The sequence below is a fragment of the Ammospiza caudacuta genome, chromosome 6 (genome assembly GCF_027887145.1).
Source record: "Ammospiza caudacuta isolate bAmmCau1 chromosome 6, bAmmCau1.pri, whole genome shotgun sequence".
NCBI classification, from domain to species: domain Eukaryota; kingdom Metazoa; phylum Chordata; class Aves; order Passeriformes; family Passerellidae; genus Ammospiza; species Ammospiza caudacuta.
In genome coordinates, this window is record NC_080598.1 from 33,821,127 (window position 1) to 33,835,365 (window position 14,239).

Genomic DNA, 14,239 nt, shown 5'->3' on the forward strand with positions numbered 1-14,239 from the left:
CAGTATAGTCAGACTGTGGTAATCAATAGACTACTACAGTTAATCAAAGTTCAAGCAGAAAAACACAGAAAAAATAAACTTTCTGGTAAAAAAAACCTTTCTTTTTTTTCTTTGCATTTCCATGGCAGTCTTTAGTCCTGTATGTAGCTATCTTCCATCTGTCCTTCTGCACAGCTTGTTTGAAATGCTGGTGTAATAGCCATTGCTTGAGTATCCAGGTGTATCACCATCAGTCTATTTATCCTGATTATCCACTATTACTCTGGTTTTACAGAGAGGAGGGTAACAGAGCTGCTGGCTGCATCACAACCAGCTGATGGATGCTGTGGTATTATGGTTTCCTGATTAAGGATCTGCCACAGTCTCCTTGGCTCCTGCTGAAGCAGCATATGGACACAAACTTGGGCTTCATATCAATAGAAAGACAAGCCATTCAGCTGGGACCTGAGAGTTCAAAAGTGTTTCAGCTCTCCAGTCAAAGAGTGGCTGAAATCTGAATTTAAATCTACAGCTCCAAATGTGCCAGGGAGCAAGCTGTCAGCTGCTCTGGATGTGTAATGCTTCCAGGTCCTTCTTGTTTACAGAGTTTGTACTTTGAGTAAGTAAATAATTATTCTTAAGCCCGAAGGTGAATACCCAAGCATGACTGACTATTCAAGGTATTAAAGAACTCTCCTGGGAAAAAAGAGACTTGGGTTCCAATCACAATTTTAGTCAACATTTAATCTGAAACTGGAACAGAGACTAGAAGTAAAGTGTTTCTGTTTTAAGGTCCTTGCTTCTAAGAGAACTATGTTAATGAACTAAACAATTTTTTTCTCTCTCCCTCAGTTAACTGAAATCCTTCTTGTCCCTTTTGAAAATGTTTTTTGAAAATGTTAGCATCTCAGGTTCTATTGTTGCTGTATCTGAGATGGGATTTATAGCTGCAGGTGCGTCGCTGCTTCATCCTATTGCACTCTTCCTGCCCCCCACACCCTCTCTCCACACCTGATCCTCACTCCTCTCTGGCGCTGCACGCATCAGACTCCTCTGTCAGCCAAGGCATTTCACTCCTGTGGCAAAAATCTGTGCAGGATTTAACATGGTCTGGCAGAAAACTCACTCACAGATGGGTCTGAGGAGTGCCAGAGATAGCACAGCAATCAGTGTGAATGGGAGGAAGGGACCAATGAAACTTGGAAAAGGGAAACAATCTTCCTCTTTGGTTTTTTTTATTGGTTTGCAACACTTCAGGGAATGACATCCCAAAACAGACAATTATGGGAAAAAGGTGGTATTTCTGACTACACTCAAAGTTTACATGGTCAAACTCTTGTTCCTTTTAGCCAGTTTTATTAGAAACATTGGTATTTTACCACTTCATATTAAACTTGTCTAATATTTAATTGCAATATTTAAAATTTTTGTCTATTTTTCCCGTGGCTGTAGCTGTTTATCAAATTTGAAACAGAGGCATCACTTGAAATTATATTTTAAAACATGTAACTTATCTATAAACAGGAGTTTCAAGACGTTACTAATGTGCACATTTACCTTTATGGTATAACTCTGATGTATCAATTTTCACTTGTATGTTTTGAAATGTTTAGAAATTGCTGAAATTTATTATCTGTCTTTAAAAGATTAAGAAACTTAGTCAAAACTACGTGTGTCCAGAAATCTTCTATCCCAGTTCAGTAGCTGTTTAGGCAAGCTGACTCTTAAAACCCCTTAGAGAAGGCAATACATTGGTGCTAGGAGGACCTTTCTGAATGTTTGTCATAGTCTCAAACTAAATCCAAAATATGGCACTGTACCAGCTACTAAGAAGGAAATTATTGTTGTTGTTGTTGTTGTTGTTGTTGTTGTTGTTATTCTCCAGGTTAAACAGGAAAAAATGTTACTACATTTTCTCTCTTAAATCAAATAAACTGTAATGTAATTGTCAATTTCTATTTTGGCTAAAAATAGTTTATTTTTAGTCTTACATACTGACAAAATAATGCTTTTTGTTTTTTTTTTTTAGTTTTCAACAGCAAAAAGTTCAGCCTGTCTTTTGATGTTGGTCCTAGAGTTTCCAAATGCTTACTCTGTAGCAGTGTAGCTCATTTCTGCCAGGTAGCTTCCTCTCTAATAAAAGTATTAGCATCCTAACATCCATCAATCTAGCAGATTAGTCTCCTAGAGCAAGAATTTGTTTCAGCCATTTACACAGTACTGTCCATTTTATTGAACATGATATTCCCAAGCTACATTTAGTACAGAATTTTCCAGTTCTTAATATAAGACATACTTACTTCACTTTGGAGATTACTTGAGTATTGTTTTTTTGGGAAACCAACAGGAAAAGTTTCTGCTGATAGAGTGGAATTTTATCCTTTCCACCTGCTCTTTCCACCAGTAAGTAAAGCCAGTTGACCTAGAACTTCAAATTCAGTATTTAAATATAGCCAAGTAGTTCATATTTGTTTTATTTAGGATCCCACCTCACTATTTGAAAATACACTTTTCTTAACCATACTTGAGAACAATTCTTTCTTGAACCTAATTTTGGAAGAGATTGTTTACCAGTCATTTTCTGTGTATTTCAGGAGAATATCTTCATATCTCTGTAACTCCTCTTCTGTCTTCAGTGATCAGGCTGCAGTATAACTGTTAAAAACTGCTAAGTATAGAAAAATATCTTTTTAGTAGGTGAGATCTCTGAAGAATTTTCATCTTTATTTTGTAGAAACAAACTGGATATTTTTTTGCTTTTACTGTTACATTGCTAAGAATAAGGGAGCTAGTGTTTCAAGTAGAAAAAAACCCTGGTATTTCCTCACTGTGTCATCAGCTATACAAATAAGATACCTTTAAAGATGCCCACGTAAGAGATCTTCTAAAATATGTTTAGTATATTGATACAAAGTATAATTAATAAGTATATATTGTATATACAGTTGCATAATTAATGTTAGAATTCAGGTACAGTTGTATAAGCTCTTGTGTTATCTGACACTACAGGTTCTGGTAAGGACAAATACTATATGCAGTCCTGAGTTTTGGATACCATTGAGTTTTGGAATTATGGATAGGTTTTTGCCATCAATTCATATCAATTCACATCAATTCATCAATTGGTGTTAAATTCACCAATTCGCCAATTCACACAAAGTACTTTTGTGCTCTTCATTGCCTAGGTCTTTTAGGGATTCTCTGGGTCTTGATAAATATTGTCAGTGACCCTGTTGCACAGAGCAGGGTAGAACATACTGCCTTAGGGTGTGAGGTGATACTGCAGCCAGGCTGCCTGATTACAGAAATAACTCACATGTAGTCCAGACTATGTAAAATAACATTTTCTTTTTCATGTCTGCTAAATTGCACTGGTATCCAATTGAGCATGGAGTTATTGTATCAATGAGTTGGTATAAGTAATGATGGCAGTAATTAGAAAAGAATAGAAAGAAGGAAAAGGTGTTGGAGGAGAAGAACAGGCTTGTCCCCTTCATTGGCAGCATAATGTGAAACTTTACCTCTAAGAAACCTTATGACAGTGATGTTATTTTTAAATGTAGAAGTGTGAGAGAATTATTGCTGTAATGTGAAACTGCACTCTGTGTCCTCTCTAACATAGGGCTCCTACGACCCTTCTTGGTTTAATCTCTTTCTCTTCTAATTGTCCACTTTTGTTGTGGGAGTTCTGATTTACTTCTAGGATGACTTGCAAGCTGTAATTCCCTTTTCACTCCACACACCCTATAAATGGAGGATTTTTGCAAGTGCTTGGCCTCTTTACTCTCCCTTAATTCAAATTCTAAAATGAGATTCTTTACACCTTTGAACAGAACAGTCACCATCTGCCTTCCTAAATCAGCAAGGCTCACTTCAGTGAACTAGAAATCTGTACTCCACTCTTACGACTCTTGGAACTATAGAATGTTCAAAGGCATCTCTGGACATCATCTGGTCCAATTTTCCTGCTCAAAACAAGATCAGCTAGGGGAGGTTGCTCGGAGATGTGTCCAGTCAGATTTCAAACATCTCCAAGGGTGGAGACTCCACAATCTCCCTGGGCAGCTTCTTCCATGTGCTGAGTCAGCCTCACAATAAAACATCTTTTTCTTTTGTTTAATCCTTCTTTACTTCAATTTGTGTACTTGTCCTTTCACTGGGTACCACTGAGAAGAGTCTGGCTCCATCTTCCCCCATATGAGAGATGTTCCAGCCCCTTAATGATCTTCAGGGCACTGTGCTGGACTCTTTCCAGCATGTCCATTTCTGTCTTGTAGAGAGGAGCCTGGAAGTGGACACAGCACTCCAGGTGTGTCTCACCAATGCTAAGCACAGGGAAAGGATCACCTCCCTCAGCCTGCTGGCAATGAAATGCTCTACCCAGGGCAGCCCAGGATGCTGTTGCCTCTCTTTGTTGCAAAGGTGTATTGCTGACTATGTTCATCTAGCTGTGCCTCAGATTTCCCTGGTGTTTTTCTGCCAAGCTGCTCTCCAGCCCCTCAGCTCCCACCCTGTCCAGGTACCTGCAGTTAGCTGAAGGCCTCATGCAAATCTTTAATTAAAAGATGGGGTAAAATACTTAACAATTAAGAGTCTTTTCCTTCTTGTTCTCTGGGTCAATGAAAGAGAGTTACAAGCATGATGATGATGCTCTGGAGGCAAACATACTTCTGTAAATACTCACAAGTAAGAAAAGCAGGCTAACAGCAGCAGTTAGCTGCTCTGTGCCTTAGAATGTTGCCATTTCTGACAAAAAATATTCTCTAAATGTATTCAGGGATATATTATACATAAGTTCTAGAGGCTTTTTAGGCAAGAGTGTTTTCTGCCTAATAAAGTATTCAATGGCACTTTGTATTTCTTTAGCTGGCAAATAGATATAAATATGCTTGGTTTCAAAGGGAAAGCATGTCTGATATGTATATACTGTATAGGATCAGGAACACTCTCATGAATAAGCCAACAGATCCCAACACAACAATTCATATAAACGAATGCTGTTCTGTTTTAGAGAAGACGGTACAGCAGCAGAGATGGCAGCCATGGTTATTTAATCACAAATCCTGTGATATTTTATTAGATTCCCTGCTCCTGGAAACTGAATCTCAGTTTGACTTCCAGCATTCTTGGCTGGAAAAAAATTTGAGAAATTGACATGACATTTCGAAAATACAATCAAAAGAAAAAAATAGCTTAATTTTTTCTTCAAGGTGTCTAAACCAAACTCTTTCTCAGATTTTGATTTCGTAGTTTTGAAACGTTCAGACAGGTGTTACTGAGCTCAGATTGAAGGGTTACCTTTGCCCAGTTCTGTGGGACCACGTGCAGCAGCCCTCTGTGGCCAGCTTGTCTGATCCTGAGCAGCACTACAGGGGGGCTCTAACTGTTGTGATGTATGATATATAGTATTTTTTGTGTTAGGCATTGCCACAGCATTTTCAGAGAAAGGGACTTGCTGGGGATCACACAGTTTGAGGGGAATTCTCCCCACCATACTGACTGGCAGAGGAACTGATCTCAGGCTTGGTGTACACCAATGGTCAAGATTATGATTACAGCTCTAAGGAAGGGAAATCTAAGACTAGTGCTCAGAGGAGGTTGCTAGCATAATTTAAGGCTAAAAGCAAAAGAAACTCATTGTTTCTTGAATGTGCATTTATAATTTTCACAAGATCTATGGCAGATCTTTTATTCTTACATTTTCTTCCTTCTTTTGCATTGCATGTCTGTACATGATAGTGCATGGCAGGTTTTTTTCAGTTATGAAGCTCAAGAGTCACAGTTCTGATGGATCTCAAACAAAGGACCTGGTGTGGGCCAACCGAGAACTAAATCCATCTTGCTTGTTTCAGATGGGTAAAAGAAATTCTACATCAGCAATTAATTCTTACTTTTTAAAGCAAGGCCTCAAGGAGTTATGTGAACTTTACTTACAGAGGTTTCATCTACCTTTCAGTGGTAGGTGCAGGTGGTAAAACAACTTGAGGAAAATGAGGCAGACTTTTTCATAGAATTTTTGGAATGTACATGTCCTCCATCTCAAAAATGGGCAAAAATAACTTTCATTTTACATTTGAGGAAACTGGAAGGGAAAGTTCAAGTGACTTATCCAGTGTCATAGAGATAAATAACTTTGGAAGTGGCTGAATAAGTTCAAAACTCTTCTGTTCCATTTTCATTCCTATGGACAGTTTTTACAGATAATAGAACTATTCCATATTTATGAAAGAAAAAGTGGTTTTAGATATGCACTACAGTCTTAAGAGAAGAAGAGACTTCTCAAATCAAAGTTTGAATTGAATGGATAATACAGGCAAATCAAGGTATTGATTATATGTCCACAAAGATGTAGGGTACCCTTTCCCGCCAATGCTATAACAGTTTAGTTGTTTCTGACTATTTTTGCTCATCTTTAGAGCAGAGGCAAATGGTGGAATGTCAGTATCATTCCTTCATCCATTCACATAGCACTATAAAAGAAAGCAAAGCTTTCCAAGCACTTCAATATTTTTATGAGAGGTTTTGGGTTTTAGGTATTCTAGTTCTTCTTCATCAGACTAATTCCCTTTCAAATTTTCCTGGAAAATTATGCCCACTAGTTAACATTTCAAAGTTTTGAAACCCCAAACTAATTAAACTAATGGCATTTTTCATTTGTTTCTAGAAGGCTATGGATTATGGAGAACTAGAAGTGAGGAAACAGGCCATATGATTTGCATATCCCAAAGGAGGAGATAGGGAGCTGTGGAAAGGGACTTATGATACAATTGCTCTGGGGTAATGGAGCCTGTGATCTGCTTGAAGGTAGAAAGGAAAGAACCAGGAGAGCAGTACAGGATTGAGAATGAGAGAGAACAAAGTCATGAGGATGGTATGGAGATGTTACAGTCAAAAAGTCAAAAGACCGAGCAAGAGAAAAAATCATTACTAAAAATGGGCATGGAGGGAGGGGTAAAGAGATGGGAAAGCAGTGAAAGTGGAGAATGCTGCTGTTGCCTTCTGCTCAGAAAGTAATGTGAAAGGGAAGTAGACAAAAGAAGATGGTTAGGATCTGGAAAATGTCTGAAAATGCAGAAGAGGAGAAGAGGGTACAGTGGTTAAAGACAGGGGAATATTACCATAACAGTAATTTTGACTTTGGCTCTGTGAGTTGTAAATAATATACAGCTTCTCTGAGTGGAAGTACATTACTTCTTATTGATGGCATAGAGGATCTGCTTCTACAGTTGCTGCAGCAATATATGAGAGGCAGTTTTTTAAGTTCTCCCTTTTCTTTGTTATGCTCTACTGCTTTTTCACATTTACAATTTTCCAGATTCAGGCATCCCTTTGACACAGTAAAGGAAAAAAGACATACACAAGGATTTATCTCTCACTGATTCCTTCAAGAATTTTGATGGATTTTTCTTTCTTAAGAAAAACCCTTGTTAGAGCACTTTAGATGGAAGTGTATGGATGCTTTGTAGTAGTGATTAAACCATGCCTGTCAGCTATAAAAAGCTTTTTTAACTGATGTAGCATGGGTCATTTTGCCTGTAATTTGAGGACAGAAACAGATTATACTACCCATTTAGTGCTTTTTTCATCTTTAGAAGAGAAATCTGCAACAAGCCTCCAGTGTGGAGGACTGTTTGCTATACAAAGAAGCAAAGTCAGAAGGTGCTTGACTTTTTAAAAAACTAATTTTGCTCTAAGACATAAAATGAAAATTATGATAAGGTGAAGCATGTATACAGCATACACCCAGATCCTGGATCAGAAACAAGTAATTATAAAACGTGAATGATTTTCCATGAAAGGAATATTCTGAAACAACGAGCAGTGTTCCAAGTGGAGATTTTCCGAAGAGTGTTGTTCCCACACAGAGCATGAGCTTTGGTGGTTGATGATGTGCCCAAGTCACAGCTCTGTGTTCAGTAGGCAGGAACCTGCTCACTCCGAGGGCCCCTAAGCAGCACATGCATGCATTGCCCAGGCAGCTCGCATCAGGCCCAGTGGCCACTGCAGAGATGAGCTTCCTACTCCCTCTAGTGCAGCAATTGTGCACTCAGGCACTGCCTGCTACAGCTTTTAAAAAAGGTTCAGTGATGTGAATGAAGTTAAAGAAAAACTATTTTTGTGATAGAAATTGAATCAGTTGGTGTGTTGATTTACAAAAAATTCAGGAATACTGTCAAAAGAACAATATTTTTGTCAACTGATTTGATTGACGTGGTCTTTAAAGGTGCTAATGGGCTTGAAAAGGGGAACTATCCTGGCTAAAACCAGATCTGAATAGTAATGAGGGGCTGGAAGCTAGAAGTTGAGTTTCTATGGTGCTGTAACTGGGGAATTCCAAGTCAGATGCTGATATCTCAATCTCCTGTAGAGAAAGTAGAGGAGAGGCCAAAGTTGCAGCAGCTGGACTGGGGAGCTGCCTGCAAGCAGCAAATATGGATTTGGATTTTTAGGAAAGGGAAAATATAGGCCCAGAGTTAGTTCCTGTCTCTCACTTCCCTGTGCCCATGCTGGCATCACTTGTGTAAGTGGAGCTGGAGCATTTTTGTATGCAGATGAGTAAATCTCCCCTCCTAGTTATTACTAGACCATGAAAGAACAGGGTGGTAAATTAAAACGTCTTCTAAAAGGTGATAAAAGTGCCTGGTAGTAGCTCTAGGTTCCTACTCCATTCAGCCTTTGGAAGACTCCTCTCTCTGCTAGTGCTAGATACTAGCTAGTACTAGTATCAATACCTTCCCTTTCCACATCACCTGCAGTCCTAAAAAAGGCCCAGAATTGGTGGTATGACAGAGTGGGCTGCAGAAAAGCCAACAGAGCACTAAGAAAACCATTTCCTTTTCTTATGTTCTGGCAATACATTTTATATGGGCAAAAATTTGCATGGAAGAGGTATTACAGAAAGTACTGATACCTATGAACTGCCAGAAATATTTTACATTTCAAATTGAATCAGTGTTATTATATTCTTTCCCTTCCTCAGGTTATTGCTTGTGTGCCTCTTTATAATTCTCCTCCAATCAAATATTTTTTTCTACTTCCAATCAAACTCCTGTCATCTCCCTGGCATCTGGTGGCTGTCTATTGTGGACACAGCAGGGACAGACAGATCTTATTTTGCCATTAGCTGTGACCTTAAGGGTGATTACATTTGCTTTCCTTTCTATTTCTAAATTATCCTTTGTCAGGGTGTTTCTGTAATTTATGTATTTAATCCCTTCTTAGAGATCAATTTCTGAGTGCTTAGTATCATGTAAGACATTTTAAACATATATTCTGCTGAATAAATGATCTCCAGCAGAGATCACACATCAGGCATTGGCAACATGGATGGCCTAATGGTTACAGATTCTTTGCTTGACTGTTCTCTCCCCAGCTGTTGTCAGTAAAAGGGGCTCCTTTACTCCATTCTCCCTCACAGTAAATATTTTATTATCTGAGGCACCTGTTGTGTCACCTCTAAGGACGTGCCCTGGAGGGTGTGGGGATATGATTCTCAAAGGTCCCTGTACATAGCACTTCACAGGGATTCACTACCAAGAGGGACACAAGGTGAGATAGGCAATCATAACTTGTCATCAGACATGGCTTTTGGACAGCTAAACAAAGCCAAAAAAAGCAAAAAAAAGAATTTATTTTCTTTTTAGTTATAATGTTGTGGTGATCATAAATGCTATTACTTTGGTATCAAAAAGTAAACCATAAATGCTATTACTTTGGTATTATTTTGGTCTTTTTTTACATTGTCACTATTTTCCCACTATCTAGACAGGTATTAGCAAGTCACTGAGACTTCAAAACTTGCCAGGTAGAAGTTATTTTGTTACTTTCTTAAACAATACTTTCCCTCAACTAAACAAGGCACAGTAATGTTCTGCACTTCTTTTTTCCAAGTTCATACACCAGTGTGTAGTGGTTAGCATGAGGTTGTTCTAACATTTGAATTCTTTGCACAGTATGTGTCATCTGGCTTAGCCAGTGAATTATGAAACGTGCAGCATCTGGATGGTTTGTCCTGAGCTGGTCCCACCCCAGTACAGCACAAGCAATAACCCTGGGCCATTCTGAAGATCTATTATACGTTTTCTTCCTTGCCACTCTCACTCCCTGACAGGCTCATCCCTCTTGGGTGTTTTTTAAAGCCTGAAAAAAACTTGAAAGTCTCATAGAAGTTCCATACAATGTCACTCCTGTCTCTCCACTTTTTCTGTACAATTTTCCTGTGTCTCCATTGAAGACTGTGGCCAAATGTTTAAAATTTAAAGGATAGCATACATCTACAAGTTCCAGGTGTCCCCAGAAACCTCAGGTACTTAACATCTCAATATCTGGGCCATGATTTCTATATTTATGAGATTCAAAATTCTCTCTGAGTTTTTAATAAAACTAAATTGTGTTTTGCTGCCATCAGAATCCACTGTGATAAAGTGAGATCTGATAAAGCATTTGGAAGTTTTCTTATTGTGTATAAATATTTATGTATGTAAATAGGTGTATGGTTAATTATAACTGACAAGAACAGACTGACACAAACTCAGATCCTCTGTCCCCATGGGCAGATACAAGTTGCTTGTTGAAGTGTTGTGGCATATCTCATGGGCTGTGTACTGAATCATTGATTAAATGCTGCAGCATGTGGATAGCTGAAATGCCAGCGACTCTTGAGCAGGGAGGGAGGAAGGAATGTGCACTGAATAAGAACAAAGAGAGATCATCTGGTTTGTATTTCTTGTTTTTTCAGAAATTGGTCAAGAGCTGAAAGGTTTCCCTTTATATTTTACTGAAGTTTGAACAGAAACCTTTACTGAAGACTGCACAGGCTGTCTAGCTCACATATGCATACAGAATAGAATTCCTCACGCAGGAAAGAGTTAGAAAAGGATTTAATAGGAAGATAGGACAAGCTGCACTTGACAGGCACAACAGGGCAGTTTGAAAACAACCCTCAAATCTGACTCTTTCAGCACAGGCAGAATCCCTGAATCTGCTTATATATTTGGAAAATATTTGCATATAAAAATATTTGCATATAGCTGGCACTTTTGAATGAGGCTTGCATTTTTTTTTGTTTCTGGTTTTTTTTCCCCTTTTTTTCTTTTTTTTATTTTAATTCTTTTTTTTACTGCTTTTTTCTTTTTTCTTTTTTCTTTTTTTTTTTTTTTTTTGCAGGTAAGCTTATATCTCTTCTGCCAGCGACATCAAAAGAAAAACTCCAGTGTACTTCTGCTTTTGCCTTTTAATAGATTTACAGTGTTATTTGAAGAGAAAAGAACTGTTTAGATTAAATTTACAGTGCTGCTGAAAATCAGGAATGTCTATTTAATTAAAATAGACATAGATATCTATTCAATAAATATGAGTAAATGTGTTATAATGTGTAGCTGAAACCACAATTCTTCTGCATGACATTTTTGGGACATAGAGGAGGGGTATTTCCTTTTAATACTTCAGCTTATTTTTTAGCATGGCATCATGCACAGCTTATGCATACCTTGAAACAGTATTGTTTTCAAGTGTGCTCTTTTTTGTGGGGTTTTTTGTCATTTCATGATGAAAAGCTGCATAGTTATGATAACAACATACTACCATCATTTTACATGTTTTCTGCATGACATTCCTTTATTGGATGAAGGCTGTTAGATTGGCATTTTTTTGAATAATGGTGTGCCATGTGGTCTCCTCCTGTTTTGGAGGGAAGTCTCAATTTTGTCTTTGGAACCCTGCTTCAAGGAAACCTGGAAACAAAAATAGATCATACCAAAACATACACTGGCATTAAATTTTTTCTGGAACTAAACCTGTGAAACTGTTTTGAAATGCCTTGTTCAACAAATGTACCGCATGCATGTCTAATATATGTGGATGTAAGGAACCTGGTAGGTAATTTGCCTTCTGTATAGAAGCAGAGATGTCTACTGATCAAGTGCATACCATTTTCCCTTCCCTTTCCCCATATATTTTATTTCTATATGTAGAAAAATAGAAATAAAAGAGACAGGCTCATCAATTACTTTTCTGAAACAAAATAGAACTAAAAGACCTCCAAGCAACAAAGTCAGCTTGTGCTCTTAAATATCCAGCATTTTGCCTATACTGAGTTATCAATCTGCACGGTCTTGGGTACACAGAAATTGGTATCTGAGTGCTAACAAATCTAGAAATGCCTGACAGGAAAGAGAAAAATATTACACTGCAATTGTTGTTCAGTTTTGTAGTAATTAACTAGAACGATGTCTCTAAAAATTTTTGCAGCTTACTGGTAGGTATATTCCTGTATTGCAAAAACATTAAAAGGTTCTTTGTTTTACTCATGGAAGGCTTAAGTATAACAGCCTGCACCTACAGACTTTGCTGAAACCCTAGTGAGACCAGAGAGGCAGAGTAACTCAGGTGTTACACTCCTGCAAAATTCACTTGTCTTAAAGCCAAATGGGTTCTTAATGCTAAAAATTATTTGCAAGGATGATGAAAGTGCACCTAACTTCATGGGCCCTATTCCAAAGCCCTTCTTGTTGCCACCAATACTGCACTGCACACTTCATGTAAGCTGGGCTGTCAGTCTGTCTCTGGGCTGCCAGAAAGTCCTTGCTGTGCTGGGTTCCTTGGGTCACTCCTTTAGGTGACTTTCAAGTCAATCTCCCATTTGTGCTATTGCTGCTGATGGGAATCTGCTGCCATGCTTTTACTGCCTTCTTCTCACATTAACTCCTATCACCCATATTTCTTCTTACCCTCCTGAGTAGAGGTAGTTGATGGCAAAAGCTTTTATTTTCTTTCTAGTCCCTATCTTCATATTCTTTTGCATGTAGCTTGTGTGCTTCCATCACACAGCTGTCTTCTAGAGCTTAGCCTCTTCTGCCATCTTTAATGTATAACCATTCCAAATGACCTGCATTCCAGTGCAACCTGAATATTACACTGCTGGATTAAGGGGCTTTAATGAGTTCGTGGAATCATATTGTCTTGTGTATAATTTATTTTAATTGGAATCCATGACAGAAGATGCACACAGGGCAGCTAATGTTGATTTTTCTGTTGACTTTGAAGCCTCCATTTACAATCTACTTAAGTGTTCTTTTTTGCATACAGCAGTGCTGAAGAAACTTATGCACTGGGTATAGCCAAAAGGCCTTTTACATGTTACACATTTTAGGAAGATCCATTAACATATTTATATGGAAATTCAGAAATAATTTTCTAGAGTAGAAGATTATGCCAAGATATTTGAAGACTTGTCGAGTCAACCTCAACTTCTTAATTTCACAAAATTGGTTCTCCATTGGCCTGTATAAATCCTACACTGTTTTTAGAGCCAGCACTAAATGTATGAGTGTTACTACCTAAATGCCCTCATAGATTCAGTTGCAAATTACTGTTCAAGGGAAAAAGAGATAAAGGCTCATGAGGTAAAATCATTAATTATGTTGGGTGCACCTGCTGGACTTCACTTGTAGAAAGCCAAATTCAATTCTGTTTTGACCATAGATTCAGGATTGCAAATACATAACAGCTGAAAAAGGAGAGGGACAGCTTAAATTAGCAGCTAAAGCTTTATAAGATGCCAAGTATTAGATAATAGCAAATACTGCAAGTTAGGATGGAGGTTTAATATCAGAATTGGGCTGTGACTGGAGTAGCTATGCCACAGGGAATAAGGATAAATGAAACTGAAGAGAATTGGTAAGCAAGTCTGGAGATTCCACAACTTGATAAGCAGGAGGCAACAGATGAGAACTGAAGCAGTGCAGCAGATGTAGGCAGAGAAAGAGCTTCTGGACCCCTGACCAGACGACCAGAGACTGCTGTGAGTTTCTTTAAGATGCATTATTAGAAAGTAGTTTTGTAACACCTGCAAGTGAGAACTACCAGTTGCTATGGCTTACATTTCAAGTTTCAATTTTAAGATTTTTAATCTATCCTTTTTGATGGAAGAGGAGGTGATTTCAGTCTTAAAATTATTAAACTGGTTGTTGCTGCTCCTGTCTAGTAACAACAATGGAATACAGAACCTTGCATGGACCTTGCATCTTACTATTTTTTTTATTTAATTTTTTATATAAACCTTCCTAAAAATAGAAATAGAAAAACTGACTTTAGCTTTCACTGTCCCTGTTTGGAAAGTTTGGTCAAAGGCCTATGGCAGAACTGTGCAATATCCTCTGAACTAAAATAGCTGTCTGTGGTTGAGTGGTTGAACTGCTCTTTTCTCTTACAGAGGGAATACTTCTTACATAGGTTACATTTGCCTCAGTATCCACAGACA